This window comes from Pristiophorus japonicus, chromosome 2, assembly GCF_044704955.1.
Source record: "Pristiophorus japonicus isolate sPriJap1 chromosome 2, sPriJap1.hap1, whole genome shotgun sequence".
Lineage (NCBI taxonomy): Eukaryota > Metazoa > Chordata > Chondrichthyes > Pristiophoridae > Pristiophorus > Pristiophorus japonicus.
In genome coordinates this window covers 118,913,817-118,930,619 of record NC_091978.1, presented here as the reverse complement: position 1 = coordinate 118,930,619, position 16,803 = coordinate 118,913,817, and the positions used below count along the sequence as shown (strand labels likewise).

At 45.2% G+C, this 16,803-nt stretch overlaps 1 pseudogene; it reads right to left on the bottom strand.

Moving 5' to 3' along the window:
* Nucleotides 1-2,484: 2,484 nt before the first annotated feature.
* Nucleotides 2,485-16,803, bottom strand: part of LOC139240463 (putative nuclease HARBI1 pseudogene) — a 397,365-nt pseudogene continuing 383,046 nt past the window's right edge.

The following is a 16,803-nucleotide window of genomic DNA, read 5'->3' as shown; positions in this document are numbered from 1 at the left end:
GGATTTATCGGCCTTCAATCCCATCAATTTCCCCAACACAATTTCCCGACTAATAAGGATTTCCCTCAGTTCCTCCTTCTTACTAAACCCTCTGACTCCTTTTATATCCGGAAGGTTGTTTGTGTCCTCCTTAGTGAATACCGAAACAAAGTACTTGTTCAATTGGTCTGCCATTTCTTTGTTCCCCATTATGACTTCCCCTGATTCTGACTGCGGGGGACCTACATTTGTCTTTACTAACCTCTTTCTCTTTACATATCTATAGAAACTTTTGCAGTCCGTCTTAATGTTCCCTGTAAGCTTCCTCTCGTACTCTATTTTCCCTGCCCTAATCAAACCCTTTGTCCTCCTCTGCTGAGTTCTAAATTTCTCCCAGTCCCCAGGTTCACTGCTATTTCTGGCCAATTTGTATGCCACTGCCTTGGCTTTAATACTATCCCTGATTTTGCACAGCTGCAGATTTAGTTATGGTAATGGAAACATTCGAGAGTGAGCAATCACCTGTTACCGCCTGACAGATTAGAACCTGGACAAGCCAGGACCCCTTACTGTCCTTAGTAAAAAACTGTGTGCTCCATGGGAGTTGGTCTAGTGTCCCGTTAGAGACGCAGGAAGAAATAAAGCCATACCAGCGACGCAAAGATGAAATGTCTATACAGGCAGACTGCCTCCGATGGGGAAATCGGGTAGTGGTGCCAAAAAAGGGCAGGGACACTTTCATTAGTGATCTCCACAGCACCCACCCAGGCATCGTAATGATGAAAGCAATAGCCAGATCCCACGTGTGGTGGCCTGGTATCGATGCAGACTTAGAGTCCTGTGTGCACAAATGTAATACATGTTCAGTTAAGCAATGCACCCAGGGAGGCGCCACTAAGTTTATGATCCTGCCCTCCAAACCATGGTCCAGGGTCCATGTCGACTATGCAGGCCCATTCTTGGGAAAAATTTCTTAATGGTTGTAGATGCGTACTCCAAATGAATTGAATGTGTGATGATGTCGGCAAGCATGTCCGCTGTCACCATTGAAAGCCTACGGGCCATGTTTGCCAAGCACAGCCTGCCTGATGTCCTTGTAAGTGACAATGGGCCGTGCTTTACCAGTGCCAAGTTCAAGGAGTTCATGGCCCGCAATGGGATCAAACATGTCACATCTGCCCCGTTTAAACCAGCGTCCAACGGTCAGGCAGAACGAGCAGTTCAAACAATCAAGCAGAGCTTGAAAAGGGTAACTGAAGGCTCACTGCGGACTCACTTATCCCGAGTCCTGCTCGGTTACCGCACAAGACCCCACTCGCTCACTGGGGTCCCTCCCACAGAACTGCTCATGAAAAGGGCACTCAAGTCAAGGCTCTCGTTAGTCCACCCTGATCTACACGAACAGGTAGAGAGCAAGCGGCTTCAACAGAATACATATCATGATCGCGCAAATGAGATAAATTATCCTGTATTTGTGTTGAACTATGGACAAGGTCCCAAGTGGCTTCCTGGCACTGTTTTGGCCAAAGAGGGGAGCAGGGTGTTTGTGGTCAAACTCTCAAATGGACTCACCTGCAGGAAACACTTGGACCAAACCAAACTCAGATTTACGGAGAGAATAATGGTCCCAGCCCTGTTGAGGCGCAACCCATCTGGCTTGTACAGGACCCATCTTCTCCAGAACCGGTCCCAAAGCCTCAGGGATCTCAACCCTTCCCTCCTGCACCATCTCGCCAGCCACACATGCATCCTCCTATTTCTGCATTCACTAGCACATACACCAGGAATAATCCAGAGATTACTGCCTTTGAGGTCCTGCTTATTAATCTCTTTCCTATCTCCCTAAAATCTGCTTGCAGGACCTCACCCCTCTTTCTACCTATGATATGGACCATGATCTCTGGCTGTTCACCCTCTCCTCAGAATGTCCTGCAGCCGCTCAGTGACATTCTTAACCCTGGCACCAGGGAGGCAACATATCATCCTGGGGCCGCAGAAACGTCTGTCTGTTTCCCTAACTATTGAATCCCCTATCACTATTGCTTTTCTAACCTTCCTTCCCCACCCCCGCCCCGAACAACTGAGCCACCCAGGGAGAATGGGTATCTGTAGCTCCAAATCAACTGTACAAATCGTATATTGTGATCCATGGAGTGATTGGAGACAGAGCTATAAATGTCATATTGCTTCTTGATGTAGTACTTAGCTCCTAAAGCTTACACAAACCATTATGTGCATAATAATGTTCCAGTAAAGTATACAAGAGAGACTCCAGTAGCACAGAGACACCAGCAATAATGTACTGAAAAAATAACAGTTTCCTTCCGGTAATGTAGACTCTGAACACAGACTAATCACACAAAGATAATCATAGAGGTGGAGGTTAGACATGATGAACAAATTTTGGACAATATTCCATTGTCTGAAACCATTTTTTGAACTCTTTCAATGTGTTAGAGAGTAATAAGAGAACACAGTACACAATACTGACATTTAACACTCAAGATCTACCAAGAAATGAAGAAAATCCATTGACAATACATTTTAGGGAAAAAATAAAGTTGCAATATGTTCATTATCACAATGAGTTAGGAGATTATTCATGGCTTGTGTTTTATAATTGAATCTAACAACTGCAAAAGAAATGCATCCCCATATACAGTCTATAGACAAAGTGTGGATGTAAAGTGGCACTTTTGTGGACTAAATAAATTGATTGAGTTGCTGGATTGTGACTTACAGTTAATGGAATATCCAATTCACTTTTGAATTTTAAAATATTCAGTAACCTGTGCCATATAAGCCAAAAATTGCCTGCTTACATAAGCATTGTTTATGCTGTTTTTGTGTTACAACACCCTCTTTGACCTGCAGTTTAATTGTTTTTGTTTAGTGCAAGATGGCCTACACCGCAACAATCACATGAAGTGCTAGCTGAAATAATCATGTTGGGCACCTCTTTAAAGTGCTAAATAGTCACCTGAGGCTTTGAAGTAACCCATATGAGTACAGTAGAGCTGTTTTCTGATCAATTTCACTTAGAAATGGAGTGCAAAAGGCAATGAAACCTTGTTCTGATAACCATCTGCTTGAAGCAATGATTGGGGAAATAGAAGTCTCTGACTATGGGAGCACTGTGTGATTCTTCAGGCATAGAAAGAAATCGCTGAGTGAGTTAATGTTGTGTCACAAACAGTTGGAAGGGTGTCTGGAAGAAGATGGCAGTCCTTAAGAAATTCATCAAAGTAAGTCAGGAATATTAATATGCATGACAAGCATGAATGGTCACAAATGAAAGCCATTCTGTTAAACTTCTGATCCTTTGTTGATTCTCCATAACATAACCAGAGAATTAATAATTTACATAGATGTGAAGAGTTTTTATAGAAAATATGTCATTTTGAAGTGAATGAGTAGGTCATTATATTAAGCACTTGCAAACCTGTACACAGCAAGAATTCCAAAAAAACTGTTTAGAAGGCAACCTATCAACATGATGCTAATTTGAATAAGAAGGACTTGTATTTGTATAGCACCTTTCATAACCCCAAGATGTCCCAAAGCACTATACAACTTTTGAAGTGTAGTCAATGTTGTAATGTAGGAAACGGGGCAAGCAATTTGCACAAAGCAAGTTCACACAAATAGCAATGAATAAATGACCAGATCATCTGTTTTAGATGTCTCCATCAAGTTCACTCCATCCAGAGTCCATTTATGATTTTTCTATCATGGACATGGCTAACTCAGATGCAGGATTCTCTGGATCCACAGTATATACAGGTCTTGTACCACTTCAACTTGAGCAGGCTCTGGATGAAGCCCGGCAGCCAGACAGCACACCTACTCCTTCCATTAAGCATTTACTGAAGAGTACTAGTAGGCTGGTGTCCCACACTGCATCCATACAGTTGGCATGGGAGAAAAACACTGGCAAATCATTCTGACATTCACTGGAAACAGAATAGCTGAGATTAACATACTCCATTTGAATTGTATTTTGTGCAAAGTATTAATGTTTCAGTGCTCAGGTTACAACAGGACCACAAAGTATGGAATAGTTAATATGGGAAGAAGAGGGCACAAAAGTGTAGAAGATGATAGTATGGGCAAGAATCAAAAATCTACATGGAATGATGGGCTTTAAAGTGGCCAATTGCTGTACTTATTCAAAGGCATCAAGTATTAGTGCCTGGCGCATCAGTCTTCCTTGCTGGACTGTTGGTTCTTCAACTGGTTCCTCTTCATCACTCTCAGCCTCTTGCTCTGCCATGAATTCTTCATTCTGTTCTTCCTCCATGTTGAGGCCTCTTTGTAGAGCAAAGTTGTGCAGTATACAACAGGCAATGATCATTCTTGAGACCTTGTGTGGACTGTACTGCAAGGCACCCCTTGATCGGTCCAAGCATCTGAAGCGCTGCTTCAGGATTGCGATTGTATGTTCAACAGTAATCCTTGTTGTTGAATGTGACTCATTGTACCTATGCTCTGCTTCTGTTCGTGGGTGGCATAAAGGTGTCATGAGCCATGGCTGCAGAGGGTACTCTTTGTCACCCAGCAGCCAACCTTCAAGTCTTCCTTCCCCTTCAAATAAAGCTGGCACTGAGGATTGCCTTAAAATAAAGGCACGGTGTGAGCTTCCTGGGAAGTGGGCATTGACCTGCATAATTCTGTGCTGGTGGTCACAAATCAACTGCACATTGATGGAATAAAAGCCCTTATGGTTCATATAGGCCATTGCATCATGCACAGGTGCCCGAATGGCAACATGCATGCAGTCAATGACTCCCTGTACTCTTGGGAAGCCAGCAGACCTGTAGAAATGTGTTGCCCTTTGCTGCTGGTGCTGTTGATCCATTGGAAAAGAAATGAAATTGTCTGCCCGACAGAATAAGGCATCCGTCACCTCTGTGATGGATCTGTGTACAGCAAACTGGCTGACACTGCATATGTTACCAGTGCTTGCCTGGAATGACCCCAAAGCATAGAAGTTCAGGGCCGTGGTGACTTTCACTGCCACTGGCAGTGCTGTACTGATAGTAGATTGGGTTTGCAGGTCACCGTTCAGTAGATGGCACAGTTCCGTCACAGCCTCCCGGCTAAGCCTGAGCCTCTGAAGGCACTGTTCCTCAGTCATTCCCAGGTAGCTTTGCCTGGGTCGATAAACCCGATGGGTTGGATACCGGCGAGATCTGACCGTCCGCCTTCTGTGCCATCTTACATCACGGGCTGCTCGCTCCTGTTCTTCCTGGTCCTCCTCAGCCAAGTGCAGTGCAAGTGATGCACTAAATCCAATTCCCATCGTCTTCAATGCAGTCAAAGAGTTTCCTCTCAACTTCAGCTGGTCAGTTCTGATTAAACCAAAGTTGTCTGCAGGAGCTAATGCTACACCGGCCATAAATCAACGTTCTTAGCACACAGCGCATGTAAAGTGACCGCATTTCAAAATATCACGAGTTGAGTTTAAACAGCAATTATGCCAGCATTAACAAGTTCAATAAGACCACTGAAACAACTCAGTGATATATTACCAATCAGACACTTCCTGCCAGGAATAATCTTTTAGCACATGCTAAAGCCAGGTTAAATAAGCACTCAACACCACTCCTGAAATTACTCGCTACTAACACACAAATAGAGCAGGCATTAATAGTAGTGTCAACAGCAATTTCCAGGCTATAATCTTAATGCCGTTTACAAAGTTAATGCTTCTTTATATATGTGTGATCAAATTCCTATATAAGCATTTCTGATGCAAGCACATTCCTTTCTGGAGATCTTTATAAAGCTTCAAGTTGTGTCTTGATTTTGCAAAGCTTTGGCAGATCTGTAAATGTACTATTTTCCAGGTTTTTTCAGTTATTTTCACTGCATTTATGTGGATGGATACTATCCACAATAGTGTTAATAGTTGAACCTGCAAAATGCAACTTCACAGGAGATCAAACAACAAGTACCTCATATTGACATTATTTTCTAACAAACTATATAAATATCACACTCCATTGGCATTGAGTTCCGTTCTGACAATGTAGGTCCTTTTTGTCTAATCAAGTAAGATGAGAGATGTAGTTAACTCCATTTTGAAAGAGCTTCTTCTATCCCAGGGCTACATTCCTGGACCAGTCAGGCATCTACGTAATCAGGACATTCAAGTAATGCCAAATCTCTTTGATAAGGTGAAGAGTGATCTTGAGTCCAACACTCCCAAAAGTCTTGCTTCTACCAATAGTGGACTTTACTTTCTCTGTCAAATATCAGGAGTAAATAGAAGATATAGTTGGTATCATACAGGCTGCCATTGATGTGCTGTAAATCTCAGGTGACTGCTAACCCTGCCAAGAGAAAAAAAGTTTAATAATATGTCCCAGCTAGTCAGGTACTAAATAACAGAGTTTTCAAATTGTCTGGAGCCAATCAATTTGTCAAGTCAGTGTTCAGACTTTCTGGTTAGACTGAGAACTTAACCCTGAAATTCCTGGCCCCTAGCGGCACAAGGCTACCATTATCTGGATGGAGTAGGAATTTGAGACAGGGCTCATCAGGGGTAATGTCAGTTTTTTTAGTGCACTCCAATATTCCACTGGAAGCAGGGGTGGGCACCTCTTGGACAGCCCTTGCCTTTGCCTATCTCTGTGGATGTCACTAGAAGACATGGAATACTGTTTAAACAGTGTCATCTGCAGGAATTCTCACCAATTTTGCCACAATGTCTGCATGATCTAAGTGTCTATTGTGTCAGGATCAGATCTTGGCAGAGGATGCACACAAGTGTATGAAATGGCTGTTACCAAATAGTAAATTTAACAGTTGGCTATGAATGAAAGCTCTTAAAAACATTTTTCCAAACTTCTTCGGCCAGCACAAAAGCTCGAATTATGCCACAACAAGGTGCTGCAGTCAGCAAGTATGCTCCATCCAGGCCTGCCCTGAAGCCCGTCCCAGCAATTTCCAAGCTCTTTTCTTTTCAAAAACTCTATTGAATTGATTTAAGGTATCACCACAATAGTTTCACTAACCCCACTTATTTTCATCTTGCAGTCCTGTAAGTGTGTTCTTTCTGGGTAGTTGGTTCTGATCCAGTGGTTCAGCAGCCCATGGTGACCTGACTATATTTAATTCATGGGGTGTTTCAAGCACCTTCCTTTGATGTCTATAATGGATTCCTTTGTTTGGGTGACTGTGTTTAATTTTTTTGACAAATCTCGTTCCAAATTTTATCACAGTCTTTCCCTGAGAACGTGATATGGACACAGTCAAAGAGCTGGCACTGATAGCTGGCAACATTAGAAGTTAGAACATTTTATGTCACAACCTAAAGTTTCTGGAAATTTCAACAAAACATGAGTACAAACTCAAATCCAAAAGAACCTCAAGTTGGTATATTTTCTGGCAAGTTTGAATTCAGATTCACACTACACTTTAAGTTAAGAAAACTACTATCTCACGAGGCTACAAAGTTTTCAAGTTAAGATTTGATTCATATAATGCCACCATCATTTCATAATTCATTTATTGTTAAAACAGCAATACACACCTGAACAGAATTCATTTTTATTTATTTAATGTTGTTTAACTTATAATTGGATAGCTGTGAAAAATAACCAAGTAGCAGAACCTAAATCAAGCGCTCCACTTCCTTCTTGGAACGCTAACACTAGGCCGTGCAGCACTGCCAGATACAAAGGGCCTTTCCCTCCCTTAGAAGGAAGGGCCATCGCTGCAGGCTCTGCAATTAAAGAATCACCTACCTGGACCACCAAGGGAGCGGGGGACCCATGTGATCAGCCCAGTACTCAAGCAGAGTGCCGGGCAGGACCCTGCGAAGTAAACGGAGTAACACAGCGAAAACAAAGGTCATTTTTTTTTGACTTACGTCAGCCACCTCGCCTTTAATTATCTATAGCCCTGATAGCGGCCGGCCGCCTGATGCGCGCCTCCTGAGCTGTCGGTGTTTTCACCCGGCGCTGTTGCAGGGGACGAAAATCCATTTTGAGGTCGGGGTGCTAATGGGGCGATGACGTTACGGCATCCGGGTGCAGGATATCGGACCATAATGCCACAGCGCTGCCACTAAACTCCTGCCCAATATAGCAGGAGTCACTGTCGGCGCCGCGCCCAGACGCTAACGCATTTGCGCCTGACAGGGGGCAAATGCTCCGAATTTCTAGGCCTATATTTTTTTCTCCAATTGAAATGAACCCTGCTCTGGCTTTGTAATTATAACTAATTTTCCGTCAACGTCAATGACTGATTGTATCGGAAATTCTATGTTGTTGTGCTCTAGGAGACCATTTATACAATGGGTACAGGGGAAAATCACAGAAGCAAGAAAGCAGGCTCTGTGCCCACATCCTGTTAGGCTGCAGTTCTACAGTTTGCCTTTTGTGTGTGCTGAAGTTCTTGTGACATTTTGTGCCATAGCCTCATTATGACTCCAAACTTGATTCAAAAATATTTAAACAAGCCTCTAGCAAAATTCTGCAGCTTTTACATCGTTTTTGTTTTTTCCCCCATGTGGAACATGAGCAAGGCAATCTCCAAGTATCAACATGTTTTGTATATTTGTTGCATTATTTGCAGTATGTTTTTAGTATTGTGTTGTTTTAAATATTCAATATTTATGATTTTTAATTCATTATTATTCATTTTATTATTTTTTAATTATTTTTGCAGCAATTTTAAGGGATCAGTTTTCTTTACAGTAACTTTGTTTGTAAAGTGTCTAAAGTACAGTATTTCATTGAAAGAAAGCATTCAATTCAGTTGAAAGAAGGCATTCCTGTGAGATCACAAGACACCAGACCATAGCTGCAGACCTTGGTACAACTGCCCACCCATGACTAAAGACTAATGACAACTGCCTCTGCTTGCCCCAGATCAGCAGAGAGCCAGTTGCAAAACTTTGTCATTTGTAGTAAAAATACCTGCAATCAGTTAGCAACATGCGGATGGCACTACCAGTGATTGGCAAGGTTACCACTGCTATCAACTATTATGACTGGCTCCTTCCTGGCTAGCAGTGAATCAAATGGGAGATGATATGTTGGTCACCATGGTCAGCACTGTCATCTTGTTGTCCACCAAATAGCAAGGCACAGCTGCCCAATGTCATCACACTGCTGTATTTCCTAAAGCTCAGGGGGTCACTGTTACTTGTCACATGCCCAACCTAAAATAGATCGCGTAGAGCCAGTAAATAACCATTGGATGAATTTCCTCGGAGCTTCACCCACTCAGCCACCGTAGGTTCAGCAGATGTTTGGTGAAAATCCCGTTTACATGCGTAAATGGACTGTCTGCCCAACTTTCCCCAGAAATTACAGTGGCAGAGCAAGAGAAGGTGCAAGGAAATTTACCCTGCATGATTGTTTTACAATGCTTTGATCTGTGGAGCCCTTGAAAGATGCGAATGTGACAAGACTTTCAATTGTATGTTGCATCTTAGTTGTGTGTCCTGCTGAATTATGGATATGTGTGAGATGCCATGAAAGAACTATACAGTTGTGTGTGGGCTTGGCATGAGCTAGCAATAAACGTAGAACAAATCAACAGGCAGCACTTTGTGGCAAAGAATCTTGGACTGTCTATTTTGTACTATTGGTTAGTCCTATCTTACTAAATTCATTGAAGAGTGCTGTCGTCTTCTGTAGCAGTCCTACATCCAGCAGAGACTGTGGACTGTTATGTATGTATGTTAATGTATGTACTGTAACACTAAACCGCTGAATGTACCTTCACCCTGTATACACTATACCTGTACCACCAGATGATGCGACTGCTGGAGACCTAAGGGTCTCCTGTACACTGCAGGTAACCAAGTATAAAAGGGAGCTCACCTCTTGGTGTCCTCACTCTAGGAGCTGCAATAAACAGACTAAAGTCACTACAGTTCAAGTACTATACCTCATGGAGTCGTTATTAGAGTGCTTGCATATACTACAACTGGCGACGATGTTACGAATTTCCATGCACAACATGTTGAACCTAAGCAACTTCCATCAATTCACTGATGGGGAAGATTGGGATGCCTTTGTGGAAAGGCTCGAACACTTTTTCATCGCGAACGACCTGGCTGGAGACACATCGACCTCGCTGGCGGACAAGCGCAGAGCCATCCTGCTCAGCAGTTGTAGGCCCACGTTCACAGCCTCGTCAGGGACCCCAGCGAAGACGATAACCAAGACTTATGCAGAGCTCATAACTATAATACAAGAACAACTCAAACCCAAAGAGAGCATCCTCACAGCTAGACATCGGTTCTACACCCATCACGGCCCAAAGGCCAAGAAATTGCTAAATATGCTGCAGATCTGAGAAGGTTGGCTGCACCATGTGATTTTGGCGACCACCTCACCGAAGCACTAAGGGACATCTTCATTATTGGAATCGGCCACGAGGGCCTCCTCCATAAACTGCTCTCTGCGGGCACTACGGTCACCCTGCAGAAGGCAATCAAAATGAGCCGGGCTTTCATGATTTCGGTCTGCGATTCTAAGAGGATGATGACTCACACCCAGGATTCTAACACAACGAGTGCAGTGAACCAAATGGTGTCTTTCAGAGGCAAGACTACTGCCCCGAGTCCCGCAACCCTGAGTCCGTCACATGGGGCCAACCGGGTAGCCCTGTGCTGGCGCTGTGGAGGAAACCACAGGGCCCACCAGTGCCGATACAAAGACTATGCCTGCAAAGGCTGCAACACTAAAGGTCACCTTCAGCGAATGTGCAGAAGAATTTTTACTCACTGAGTCGCTGAAGAGTTGGCCGATCACCCGGGCTCCAGCGCTGATGAAGACGAAGCGGCTCAGCAACTGGAAGAGGTGTATGGAGTGTATACCTGCTCCACCGAGAGTTCCCCGTGGAAAATAGAAGTAGAAATCAATGGTGTTCCAGTCTCGATGGAGATCGACACAGGGACGAGCCAATTGTTGATGAATCAGATGGCCTTCAAGAAACTCTGGGTCAATTCCGCCAAACGACCCAAAATGTCCCCAATCCAGGTGAAGCTGCTCACCTACACAAAAAGCACCACCCCAGTCATTGGCAGCGTGGATGTCCAGGTGTCCCATGGCGGCGCGACGCACAAGCTTCCTTTGTGGATCGTTGCCGGTGATGGTCCAACGCTGCTGGGAAGAGGATGGATGAAGCAAATCCAAATCTGTTGGAGCGGAGAAGGCCTCTGGGACCCAGCGATTGACATCCTACGTGGATCCAAACTTGGATCCATCGCAGCACCTGAAAATCCGGCCGTCTGACTCGACTACGTGGCGACGACACAGACCGCACAACTCAACGGCGAGATGATCCAACCTGAGCGACCAGACTTCACCTTCCGGGCTCCAGTGGCAGGACTCCGAGGGAAGAGGATCGGCGCAGAAGATAGATTCCCGGCTTCCGTGGCAGAACCTGGGGAGGGAAGGATCACCGCAGTCTACCTCGTGGGGAGAAAAAAGATGGTGCCTGCACCACGAGGTGAAGCACCTGAAATCAAGATGGCCGCAACCAGAGCACGAGGGGCAGCGTTGAGGGAGCAACACATGTTGCCGAGTGGCGAACCGGATTGGGGTAATGATTGCAAGGCCCCCTTAAAGGAGACTGGCAACCCAAAGCAATTAAAGGGGCAGTTCCACTCTTGGCACAGCAATGCTGGTGACACTAATGATAAAAGTGTAATTAATGAATGCCGGTATATAAATGTACCGTTGAACAGTGATGCCGGTAATGCTAATGAGAAAAATGTAACTAACAAAGGCAGGTACCTAAATGTAACCTTGCACGGAAATGCTGATAGTACTCCAAAAAGTGATGTAAGTGACAAATTTGTACTGTTGAACAGTGATGCTAGTAATACTAACGAGACAAATGTAACTAACAAAACCAGGTAACCTTGCACAGAGATACTGATTGCACACAGGAAAGCGTTGTAATTGACAAATGTGAAAGTGTAGAGAAATAACAATGTCGAGTCGGCTAGTTGCGGTCGGAGTCAATGTATCATGAATGCTAATGATAAAATGAGAAATGATACCGGGTTCCACATGTATGCTGACAATGCTAAAGGAAACACTCCATGGGAGACACCCAGATCCAGAGGGCTACCTGATCATGTAGCCTGCGCTTCCGGGACCAATGTGATGCCCCAGGGAGGGTTCACACACACCCAGTGGGAGCATACCCACTGCAGGGACAGCGGTCAATGGATGGCATAGCCACCGCCACTGGCAACCTGACCCAGATTGGCCCTACCCACCCTGGCCACCAGGGCCAGCACTGGGAGCAAGAGGCTAATGCCCTCCAGCTTTCCCGGTGGGACCTGGGATGACCAGGCTTCCATCATTAAAGGGCAGCAGGGCAACCCTATAGCCCCCAATGGAGGACAAGGAGGCCACACTACCCTGTGGCTCTGCCCACCACTAAACGTCCTCAACCACCCAATCAATAATACACCTATAACATGTACTTGCTCCACCACTGCGGAATCCTCAAACAGTGACATAACCACATGGATCACATCCGGAACCCACACAACCCTTACCACAACCTTCAACCGTCCACTACTGACCACTTCTCCATGACATGGCAAAACGGACTTGGGGAAGACTTAGGGGGGAGTGTTGTTATGTATGTATGTTAATGTATGTACTGTAACACTAGACCACTGAATGTACCTTCATCCTACCTGTACCACCAGAGGGTGCTACTGCTGGAGACCTAAAGGTTACCTGTATGCTGCAGGTAACCAAGTATAAAAGGGAGCTCACCTCTTGGTGTCCTCACTCTAGGAGCTGCAATAAACGGACTAAGGTCACTACAGTTCAAGTACTGTACCCTTACCTCGTGGAGTCGTTATTAGAGTGCTTGCATATACTACAGTGGACCATATTGAGCTTGGCAGACATGTCCTTTCAGATAGGCTGCACTGCCATCCTCTGGGGAGGATATCCTGGAATGCCCAATGTTTGCATTCAGTTCATGTAGCAACAATTCCACTGAGTTTTTCATCCTTCTGTATTCGCTTGTCACCACATTCTCCCCACCCACCAAACTCCAACTGGCACAGGGAACTTACTTAAATAAGGTTGGTGAGCTGGTCTCAGAGCATCCAATGAGGTTGGCTCTTCATTCTGCTGATACATGCCTTGAGCCTCGTTCAATGATCAAGTTGACACTTATACTAGGATTGCTGCAGTGACCCTAAAGTGATAATTTTACAAATTTGCACTCAATATATACAGCTTCACTCATCAGGAGTGCATTTCAGGGATTTAATCACACGCCTAGAATTCCTGATGTGCATTCCCAACATAGTTCTGCAGTAGGAGTACACTTTATAAAATGACACTTCGGGTGTGTTGTCTGGCTATACTGTGCAATATTTTGTTCTGCTACTCCCCTTGGTGGTTGTATAGTGCAATAGCATCTTTGATATCAATGTGCCAGAATTTTCTGTCAAATAATGGTGAGACTAATGGTGCTCGCCGTTATTTATGTTTAAATGGTATAGCAACTTCAGGCAAGGAGCAGATGTGCAGTTAAATGCGAATATCCAAATGTTGCTGTCCGGGTTGCGCTGCTCCATTATTACCTTCACGAAAATGGCATTTGTCTGCCTCACCACTGAGGTGCATTGAATGTCGCGAAGTTAGTAAACTTGCATGGTACATACAAACTAAACCCACTGCAGATATTTAAGACTAGTAATTAGTAGCATAAGTACCTTTTTAACTATGTAGTAATTGCTAATTACTGCCAATCAATCGCTTTGGTACTGAAAATTCACTATTACAAATGTGGTGACTATTTAGACTGAATGGCAAATTTCTGTACTGTACTGTAGACTTTATGAGGGCAATTTTCACATGAAAGAGCTGGTGGTTGGGAGGCGGGAGTTGGGGGTGGAGATGGGGGGTGAAGTTAAAGTTGTAAAATTCTAAAACCCTACCCCAACCGGCCCACTTTCACCTTTTACTCAGATGGGACGGGGGAGGGCAGACAACCCAGATTGACATTTTAAATATTATAATGCGGCCTTAAGTCTCTGCTTTAGCCTGCTGCGTAGGCTTAACTGCAAACGGCCAGGGATCCTGGGGCTCGGGATTCCCAGTAGCTACAGCTAGGCAGGAACAGCCTCAGGGAGCAATCCTTGTGGGCCGGGTGGAGTTGGAGACTTCTGGGTTTCTCATGGTCTAGCAGGTCCTCCCCACCACCGCTCCCCCCCCCCCCCCCGCTTTGGCCGGGTGGGAAATGGGAAAATCCCAGACTATGTAACTTTAACTAATGGCAGATGCTCTTTGATGCCCTGCTATAACAAAATCTGGTCAATTAATGTTTATGGTCCTGGTTCTGGTAAGTCCATAGGAGAGAGGAGGACAGAGGTGATGGTTTGCAGTCAAACTAAATTATATTGTCATCAGTTTCTCCAGGGTTTCTGCAAATATTCCACCAAAGTTACAGTGACAAACTTTATAATAATTCATAAAGAAAAAAACAACTTGCATTTATATAGCACCGTTCTCCTCAGGACATCGCAAAGCATTTCATTTCCAATGAATTACTTTTGAAATGTCAATTATTTTAGAATCATGGGGCTGAAAATTACCCTTCATCCCGATTGGGGGCAGTAAATTTCCGGGACCAGAACTTCCTGCACCCGACGCGGAATTGGGCCGTGCGCCCCTCAAAGGAAGCAGAGAGTTGTCTCCGGCACTCTGCTTCCTTTGAGGTATGCTCCTGGGGCAGCAGCATGGTGTTGAGTCCAGCGCCGCACTGAGGAGGCCAGCTACACGGATGCTCTGCGTAACGCTAACGTGCTACAACGCCCCTCCCCTTCAATTAAAGGGGAGGGCCTCTGCGCACTCTGCAGGCCTTTTGGTGCCAGCCACTGGCCAGCACCCACGACAGAGTGCCAGGCTGCATGATGGCGGCCTGCTCGATGCGGCAGCCGCTATTGTTGGGCCGACGCAAGAGTCGGCAGAGAAATAAAAATGGCGTTTGGGGCGCTAAAGGCCTCCCTTTTAAGGAGCGCCTCAGCGGCAGATGTCCGTTGACATGCACCTGCGCCAGCCTCATGGTCTGCAGGTCACTTTCACCCACAGTGTGCAAATGGGTCGGCGCGCACGATGATGACGCCATCAGCGGTTGCGCGCCGGCCTGGGGTAGCCGGGACAGCGCCTCCCAAATCTCCAATGCAATCTCCCCGGAACCATCCTCCCCCAGGCGAAAACGTCATTGTACCCTATTAGCACCTCCCCGGAGGCGCTAACGTGGGAATAAAAAGTGGCAATTTTGGCCCCATAGAATCTTACAACACAGAAGGAGGCCATTTTGCCCATCGTGCCTGTGCCGGCTATTTGTAGGAGCTGTCCAATTTAGTCCCAAACCCCAGCTTTTTCTCCATAACCCTGCAAATTAGTCCTCTTCAAGTACATGTCCAATTGCCATTTGAAAGTTCCTATGGAATATGAATCCACCACCCTTTCAGGTAGTGCGTTCCAGATCATATCGATTGCCTGGTTCCATTCCTATCTATCTAATCGTAGCCAGAGAATCACCTTCAGTGGCTTCTCTTCCCGCTCCCGCATCATTTCCTCTGGTGTCCCCCAAGGATCTATCCTTGGCCCCCTCCTATTTCTCATCTACATGCTGCCTCTTGGCGACATCATCCGAAAACACAGCATCAGTTTCACACGTATGCTGACGACACCCAGCTCTACCTCACTACTACTTCTCTCAACACCTCCACGGTCTCTAAATTGTCAGACTGCTTGTCCGACATCCAGTACTGGATGAGCAGAAGTTTTCTCCAATTAAGTATTGGGAAGACCGAAGCCATTGTTCTCGGACCCTGCCACAAATTCTGTTCCCTAGCCAATGACTCCATTCCTCTCCCTAACATCTGTCTGAGGCTGAACCATACTGTTCACCACTGGTGACATATTTGTCCCTGAAATGAGCTTTCAACCACATATCTGTGGCATAACTAAGACCGGCTATTTCCACCTCCATAACATCGCCTGTCTCTACCCCTTCCTCAGCTCATCTGCTGCTGACACCCTCATCCATGCCTTTGTAACCTCTAGACTTGAATATTCCAATGCACTCCTGGCTGGCCTCTGACGTTCTACCCTATGTAAACTTGTCATCCAACATTCGGCTGCCTGTGTCCTAACTCGCACCAAATCCCGTTCACCCATCACCCCTGTGCTCGCTGACCTACATTGGCTCCCAGTTAAGCAACACCTCAATTTTGAACTTCTCATCCTTTTTTTGTCAAATCCTTCCATGGATTCATCCCTCCTTATCTCTGTAATCTCCTCCAGCCCCACAACCCCACAAGATATCTGCGTTCCTCTAATTCTGCCCTCTTGAGCATCCCTGATTATAATCGATCAACCATTGGTGGCCGTGCCTTCTGTTCCCTAAGCCCCAAGCTCTGGAATTCCCTCTCTAAACCTCTCCACCTCTCTACCTCTCTTTCCTCCTTTAAGATGCTCCTTAAAATCTACCTCTTTGATCAAGCTTTTGGTCATCTGCCCTAATTTCTCCTTATGTGGCTCGCTGTCAAATTTGTGCCTTATAATACTCTGTGAAGCACCTTGGGGCATTTTACTATGTTAAAGGTGCTATATAAATACAAAGTTGTTGTTGTTACATAGAAACATAGAAAATAGGTGCAGGAGTAAGTCATTCGGCCCTTCAAGCCTGCACCATCATTCAATAAGATCATGGCTGATCATGCACTTCAGTACCCCATTCCTGCTTTCTCTCCATACCCCTTAATCCCTTTAGCCGTAAGGGCCATAACTAACTCTCTTTTGAATA